This window comes from Theobroma cacao, chromosome 8 (genome assembly GCF_000208745.1).
Source record: "Theobroma cacao cultivar B97-61/B2 chromosome 8, Criollo_cocoa_genome_V2, whole genome shotgun sequence".
NCBI lineage: Eukaryota > Viridiplantae > Streptophyta > Magnoliopsida > Malvales > Malvaceae > Theobroma > Theobroma cacao.
Window position 1 is genome coordinate 9,369,846 of NC_030857.1, and position 9,047 is coordinate 9,378,892.

Consider the following 9,047-nt stretch of genomic DNA (forward strand, 5'->3'; position numbering starts at 1 on the left):
CAAATCAGACATAATTGTCATTTAATCGGGTAATAGGCCGAATTAGGTTAGCACCGCATTTAAGCGGTAGTCGGATAAGTTGCATATCATATCATGCATATACACCGAGCCTGAATTGATTTTATAATGGTCAAGCATTAATGTGGTGAATTATGTATTGTACATTGTGGATAGGTTGTGAGTAAATTACACCGATAAAAGTACAGAGATTGTGCTTGAAGACTGGGATTAGGAGTACATCGACTCTTAGAACTGTGAGTAAACTTATTATCGTCTTAATTATCTAGAGTAGTTTTATACAATTGTGTGATTTTATAGAAAATTGGTTTAAATGGTAAATTGCTATGTTTTAAGAGAAATTGTGATTTTATAAATTTTTTGAAAAATTGAATACTGATTTTGAAAATAGAGAAATTGGAGACTGCATGCTTGTGTTATAAATTGTGTTTTAAATTATATGACTTATAGCAATATGTGAGCATGAATGGCAAAGTCGGTATTTGTATCAAAATTATATATACTATGTATTCAGCCTTGAGAGGATAGATTGCGATAAATTGCCATGTCATGCAGATAAGGATTTTATAAATCAGGTGGTAGATAAAATAATCCATAATCCCTGCAGTGGAGGTTCTGTTGACTAGCCTAAGAGAGGGGGCACAGACTCAGATATACCTTACCTCGATCGGAGAGCCGTGTGAAGGGTGTCTCTGGAGGTAAAGATTTAAGTGCACTTTAGGTGGACCACCGAGTGAGAGTGAGACTTAGCCAACGCCAAGGCATGGCTAGAATTTCAGATGTAAAGACATTTAACTACCTTGGTGGTCTCGGTCAGATGCCTAGGCCAAGGCATCCTCGGGAATGATTTTGGCAGGAGCCAAGTTTTGTGAGATATATAAGCCATGTTGATTAATTGAGTAAACTGAATATTCATGTTATGAAACATATATTGGAAAAAAATATTTTAATTTGTCTCCATTTACTCGCCTTTAGATAGTTTAGATGATGTATGTTTACTCACTTGGATTTTATAATCTCACCACCCTCATTTCCTCACATTTCAGGCTCGGGGAATTCCATAGTTAGTTGACTTTGACAAGGACTTTCATTTGGACTTGAATTGGTAAAAGTTGTAAGTTTTCAGCTTCTGATGCATTTTGGTTAGTTGGGGACCCATGTGTCACTGCAAAAGTAATTTTATACTTCAGTTATCTATTTTAAAGTACGTATGAATATATTTAGCTTTTACATTACAGAAATTAATTACGGATTTCTCTATAAATATTTTTTTAGAAAATAGAATATTTTATTCAAACAATTATAATTTCATTTCAAATAATTATTTTAGACATCTAAATTTACTTTTAATTCTGAAACATGTGTTTTTCACCCACACACCATGTTTTTGGCAGGTTTTGAGATTTTCGACGAAAAATGACGAAAAGGCCCCTATGAGCCAGAAAACAATATGTTATGTTCTGATTTGGAAATGACTCGTAATACTTCGAATTATGATATTTGATAACTATTGTTCATCGGGGAAGTGCGAAAGCTGATACGAGAGCCTTGCGAGGTTTCTATCGGCATTCGGGGTGAAGAATGTCTGTCGAGGCTTCGCGGCGATTGTCACCGGGCCCGATGGAGAGTTCTAAGTCGTGACAATTGGACTGTAACAGTGAATAAGGAAAAGTTTGAGAAATTATGTGCAATTTCAATATATGAAGTTAAATGGACATTTACTAACCAAGCGAAGTTAAATTATGTGGGATATGAAATGTACATGTGAATTCACTATTACATGCAAATTACAACATGCAAAAAGAAGAAGTTAGTGGGAAACATGTGGGACCCCCACCATGTGAAGTAAAAGGAAGGATAAGACTAGGTTTATTTGCATGTAATGAGATTGGTGCATTAGGTGGCCAAATAAGGAAGGATAAATATGGGATGCATGTGACTTGAATGGTTTAACAAATGGCCAATTAAAATACAAGTAAAGCTTGTGCATGAAATATGATTGGAGGAATAAAGTGATGCATGGAATAAAGAAATGAAGAAAGAATGGAAAGTGAAGGTGGCGGGTGGAAAGGTTTCAAAAGCCTTTTTGCCTTGTGATTTTAACCACATAAAAGAAAAAAGAAAATGTCAAAATAACCAAGCTTTGGGAAATCTACCCATGAAAGAAAAGGAAAGGAAAAGAAAGCTTTCACAAGGCCATTTCAAGTTCTTCCTTGTGATATCCGCCCATGCCAAAGGAAAAGAAAACAAAATGGCCTTGCCTTGAGAAAACTGAACCTTTGAGAAAGAAAGAGAGGATCAACTTTGAAGCAAAGAGAGAAAAGAAGAAAGAAGAAAGGAGAAAGGGAAAAAGGAGGAAGAAGAAAAAAGAAAGGAAGGTTCGGCCTAGTGAACATGAGACAAGGAAGGTAAAAAGATTGTCATTTTTGTTGAAATGCATGCTTTGTAAATCAATTGTAATATGGGATTTTGTTTATGGTAGCAACAATATACAAAGATTCAAAGAATTGGAGGCATGCATGTTGGTAGATCTTGGAATGCATGGTGATTTTGGAGCTAAATAAGCAATGGGTAAGTGTTTTAGTCTTGAAATCACAAGCAAAAAGAAAAAATGAGATGTATATTGATTGTCTATGTTTGTGGCAGCCATGGTGACCAAAGATGTGAGGAAGTTGAGAATCATATATGGAATTCAAGCTAAAACCGAAAAGTAAGCATGCAATGTGACTACATTGTGTTGTGTTGGCTTTGGTTGGTTGATAGTATATGGATTGTATGTTAAATGATTGTGAGTAAGGTTGATAAAAACTATGAAATTAGGTTAAGGATTTATTGATTGATGTGCTGCCCATATTCAAGTATAATTAATTGTGTTGAGTTTGAATGGTTGCTAGGAAGTGTATAAGTAAGGAAAGTTTTTCGTGGTGGTGTGCCGAAGGAAGTAACAAGTGATCCGCAAGTAGAATTAACTAGATACGCACTTGAATTAATAACGATGTAGTGTTCTGCTATTATAAGGTGAGTAAGGGGTGTCTAGTTCAAAACAATTCCATAATATAAAATAATGTTCTATATACTACTATTTGTGATCAATTTATAAACTGTTATTGTGGAAAGCATGAGCTGGTAGAAATGCTAGGCAATTGTGTATGCCATAATGTTTGAAATTGTTTTGACTATATATACATAAGCTACATACATAAAGGATTTTAAAAAATCGAGAAACAAGCGTTTTACTACGATTTATGTCAAAATGTGCCTTATTGATTGTACGATGTGCATTCATGAATGAATTTCATATTCACTATGCTGATTTAACATCTAAACCTTATGCGAAGGTTTTGTATTGCAAAGTTTTACTAAAATGGGGTTTTTATCATATTACCATGTTGAATATTCTAGAAGTGGTTTCGAATGAGTTTTTGAGAACCCAACTTCATTTTTAAATGGTTTTGTCAAATCGGGAGATTCAAGAGTAGGCCGAATATCACATCGGGATAATGTGACCCTTGTGTACAAGTGAACTTTAGCTAAAGAATCTTAGGGTCACCGAGGGCTATTAGACATGGTTGGGGCCACGGTTTGTGATTATATGTGGCTAGGCCACAAGTGATATACGCGATTGCGACCGCTTGATTTCTCTTATATCGACCAACATCGTCGAGACTGCCATGGCTGTGGGATCCGATGGAGCGGAGCTCCTTGATGTTGTTACGTGGAAGTGGGTCCACGAGTTGTTATTTACGATTACCTACTCTAGAGTGATATCTCTTTGGGTTTTCAATACGTATTCTTTCGCATGGTGAGAACTATAAGATTTTTTGTAGCTCCCTTATTTATACTATGATGTTGGATTTAACTCCTCACGTATGAGGTGATTTGTGAATTTGTGTATAAGTTTTGATAATACTTGATTTCACAAGAGCATGCGTGTTTATGTTGGATTGGTTTGAGTAAAGTTGTTGAATGATTTCAAAGATAGGAAATCTTATACTTATACTGGTTTGGATGCATTTATTGTTAAATGATTACGTTGCACTAAAATTCTTGGTTTTACAAATAAGGCACAAATGCTTCATTTTATTATAATTGGTTTATGCATACTCTTATGTTTTAACATTCAAATCTTCTGCCCTTAACTTGTTTCCCATCTACGCCCTGCTCACAGAGTTGGTGATCACTGAGTTTGTGAGACTCACCCCCTTATCTTCTTTTTGCAGATAAGTAATTAGCTCAAGTGTATTGTTCTGTACATCGAGATTTACTATAATGTAGCTAATGGCATCTCTTAGACTTCCACTCCGAGTCGCTTTGCTGCATAGGGGTCGTGTCGTGTAAAAGTGTTAGACTTATAAACATAATCAGTCTATCAAAAATGTATTTGCTAAAACTTTGAGGTTGTGCAATGAATATGTCACGACCCAAATTCTGGGCCATGACCGGCGCATGGGCCCAATGGACGTAGTCCACTAAGCCCAAGCAAGCATATTTATATGACCTATTCACCATTCCATCAAAAGTTACTAAGTTACATTCCATAACTTTGAATCAAAATAATACTAAGCATTGCCAACTCATAGTGGTATACCAATCAAAATGTACATATATTGTCTAAACGTGCAATTTAATAATTTACATCACTTGTACATATTTACAACAAAATGACTATAGGTTTCAAGCGGAGTGACCACAGTGAAGATGTAGCTACTAAATGCCATTGATACCTACTAAAGATACGAATCTACAAAGACACCTCGACCTAGCTACCGGCTGCCTCTTGATTTGACAACATGAAGTTGAAAATGGTGAGTATAAACCCAATGAGTGAACAAGGAAGGGAACTGTCACGACCCAAATTTCGAGCCATGACCGGCGCATGGGCCGAATGGATGTAGTCCACTAAGCCCAAGCAAGCCTATTAATCTGACATGTTTATCATTCCATCATAAACTACTAAGTCATATATCATAACTTAGAATCAAAATGATATTAAGCATTGCCACTTCATACTAGCATACCAAATAGGTGTATATACACTATCTACACATGTATCTTAATAATTCACATTAGGTTCGTCTATACACAACAAAAGGAGACTCGATGTCCAGTGGAGAGACTCAGACGAATGTACAGCTACTGAATGCTGAGACACTTACCAAAAGTCGAGTCTACAAAGGTACCTCGACCTAGTTACTGGCTGTCTCTTAATCTGAAAACATGAAGTTGAAAGCGGTGAGCATAAACTCAGTGAGTGAACAAAAAAGGAACAAGCATACCATAAGGAATGTTTATCGAAATCATGATGCACTCATTTTCTCAAAACAATGCAATTTGTTCTAGTTCTTAGTAGAACCCCTCATGTAAACCCCTCATGAGTAAATCACTTAAAAGATCCATACTCAACTATGGTACCAAAGAATCAAAAAATCTACCAAAACCCACAAGTTCGCCAAAATGGACAGAAAGTTTCTCATTGCAGCGAACTTCATTCTCGCTGCAGCGAGAACCAAGTCTGGTGAAGGCCCTCAAACTCGAGAATTTCTCGCTACAGCGAGAATAAATCTCACTGCAGCGAGGATCAGAACATCAAGGAAAAAGTCTCATTTTCCCTTAAAACAAGCCATCTTGCTAAAATAACAATAGCAACATGTAACACTTGTAAACTCCCAAATTTCAACAAATCAAATGCTCACATATTTGCATTTACAACCATATACCCATCATCATCATGCACACCATCCCATCATCATCATTCCCAGCTCATGCACACTCCCTACTCACACATGGCTAGGTCATCACCGGGTTATGCGCACTCCCTACTTGCACATAACCGGGTCATCACCGGGTTATGTGCACTCCCTACTCGCACATAACCAGGTCATCATCGGCTTATGCGCACTCCCTACTCGCACATAGTCGAGTCAATATCATTACACAACAATGTATTCATATATATATATCAACACAATGTGGTAGTGCATGAATCAATAATAGTCACATGTCACAACATGAAGACAATCTATCAAAAGCTTGTTCCCAAGGCACTTGTTTTTATGAAAAGCTGGATAATCCATTTAAATGTTTGACAAATACATTATATCCCCAAAACAAGTTTTGAAATGCAAGTCCACTCACCGATATTGGGAGTAGAAATATTCCTATTTTCAGTCCGCGGGTATAGTCCTTTACCCGTATCCAATGGCTCACCACCTAGCCATAATCCATGACACATATTCCAATTAAATTATGTCTAATAGTCATAAGCTATTTCAGGCTCGATATATATATGATATGAAATTAAAAATGCACAAGTGGGCATCTAGACTCGGTATTGGCGTAAGTCGATTTTTCATCCGATAAATTAGCCAATGTGTCCAATTTCACTCCAACTTGCTCCATTTCTTTTTCAATCCCTCAATTCACCAAGCACAAACTAATTAACACACAATTAGGCAAAATTTATCTTCATTTTTCTTCTTGGAACTTTGGCCAACAATGGTACACTAACTCTGTGATTTTTCCTACTTAATTTTCTCACCATTATTCATTAATTCCTACACCAAAAACTATTATTTCTTAATCAAATCACCTAGAATAACATCCCATTCTTCCTCATTATTCACTTAGAGAATTCGGCTATTGATGGGCACCAAACCTTTGGTGGTTTTCTTCACTTGTTTTCATGCTACACATCATTAATCACCTAAAAACACTAACATACCTAAAAATCAAACCAATCCAAGATCATTCTCTCTCCATACCCATTTTGACTACCACTTATTCACTATGAAATCATGTTTCTCAACCATAGAAATAAGAAAATAAAGCATGGGTATTGTAAATCTCAAGTAAAAATAAAGAATTTTCACTTTACCTTGCTTAATTCCTTGGAATCCCACACTTTTTCTTCAATTTTCCCACCTAGGGTTTGTGTTCTTTCCTTTCCTCTTCACTTCATGCTTTGGCCAGCCATATGAGTGAGACTAAGAGAGTTTTAGATAGATTTTACAAGGCAATTCTAGAACGATCCAAGCTTGACACATGGCATGTTTCCATTGGTCCATGTGTAATACTTATCCATTAAGCAATCTCTCTCCACCATATAAAATGTTTCAATTATCCACAATGTAAAATGTTAATGGCTGAAATCCATGGGCATGACAAGTGTCAGGTGGTGTAAAATTCCAAAAATTCCCATTTTGTCCTCGAGTGACAAAATTACCATTTTGCCCCTAGAACATAAAAATCATCAAAATTTTTATTTCCTTATCATTTCACCCATATTTTCATCATTCATTTATGCTTTAGGCCTACTTAAGCCATAATATTATTTAAAACTTACTTTTATGGGCTTATTGAGAAAATGACGAAATTACCCCTGATTAGGGATATCGCGTATATTTCTATCTACGAGTCTATAAAAGTCAAGGTCTCACATTCTCCCCCACTTAAAGAAATTAGGTCCTCGAATTTAAATTCAACTATAAGGTGACTTACCTCTATGCAACAAGAATGTGGGGATACTTTGTCCGCATATCCTTATCGGCCTCCCATGTTACCTCTTCACTCCATCTGTGCCTTTGGTAAACATTTTTCCTTTTCTTGCTTGAGGATTCTATAAGGCCTTAACTACAAACTCATCTTTACCTTGTGTTTCTTTAATCTTGTCCATTAAAATAGGCCTCACTCTAAAATATGCTAGCTCGACTGATCGGACACTAGAGCATCCCAAACCCTTACATATTTTCTCATTCTAATCTAAAAAGATCTGGGGCTTCTCTAAGGCATCAGACCCTGAAAATGATGAAGGCTTAAGCTTAAGAAAACCAGGAAGAGAAATCTCTAAGTGATCCCTTTCAACCTCATGATATTGGCGGTCGGCTTGTCCTTGGGAGCTAGGGGATTCTTGCACTGTAGGTCTCCCCTCTACTGCCCTCTGTATATCCTCCATACGGGTTGCCATCATCTCTACAACCCGATTAACTCCTTGTAGGGCTGCCACCAAATCTTCAAAGGTAATACCCTCAACTGGGTGTCTATCTACATCACTTGAGGGTTGTCCCTCATCTCGCTTACTCACAAGCGTATCCACCTTCACTGGCCTATTGGCCCTGCCATGTCTACCTCGGCCCCTTAAGGTGGATGCCCGTGGCCTATCTGCCATCTCAATAGGAGCATCTTGCTCCCCCATCCGTCTTGAGGCTGCTCGTGTCTTAGGCGACATTCTTACCAAGGCAAGAGCAAACACCTATTACTAAACACATTTCATAATCATACTTAAGGAAAAAGGTGGTTTCTAAGATAGGGAATCTATGCGGTCCCTTGGTTGTAAAATGCACCGCGGTTCACACTTCACAACCGAAGTTCCCACATAAAAACCTGACATTTCGCTGGACCAACAAATGGAAGTCCTAGGACCTAGACAAACCTAGAGCTCTGATACCAACTTTAATCACGACTCAAATTTTGGGCCATGACCGGCGCATAGGCCGAATGGATGTAGTCCACTAAGCCCAAGCAAGCCTATTAATCTGATATGTTCATCATTCCATCATAAACTACTAAGTCATATATCATAACTTAGAATCAAAATGATATTAAGCATTGCCACTTCATACTGGCATACCAAACAGGTGTATATACACTGTCTACACATGTATCTTAATAATTCACATTAGGTTCGTCTATACACAACAAAAGGAGACTCGATGTCCAGCGGAGAGACTCGGACGAATGTACAGCTACTGAATGTTGAGACACCTACCAAAAGTCGAGTTTGCAAAGGTACCTCGACCTAGTTACCGGTTGTCTCTTAATCTGAAAACATGAAGTTGAAAGCGGTGAGCATAAACTCAGTGAGTGAACAAGAAGGGAACAAGCATACCATAAGGAATGTTTATCGAAATCATGATGCACTCATTTTCTCAAAACAATGCAATTTGTTCTAGTTCTTAGTAGAACTCCTCATGTAAACCCCTCATGAGTAAATCACTTAAAAGATCCATACTCAACTATGGTACCAAAGAATC

At 37.2% G+C, this 9,047-nt stretch overlaps 1 long non-coding RNA gene across 1 annotated transcript; it reads left to right on the plus strand.

Annotated features, from left to right (window-relative positions):
- On the plus strand, positions 216-1,165 carry LOC108663102. Its single transcript, XR_001929030.1, has 3 exons — positions 216-254; positions 574-716; positions 1,065-1,165. It is a non-coding gene; the product is annotated as an uncharacterized LOC108663102 (long non-coding RNA).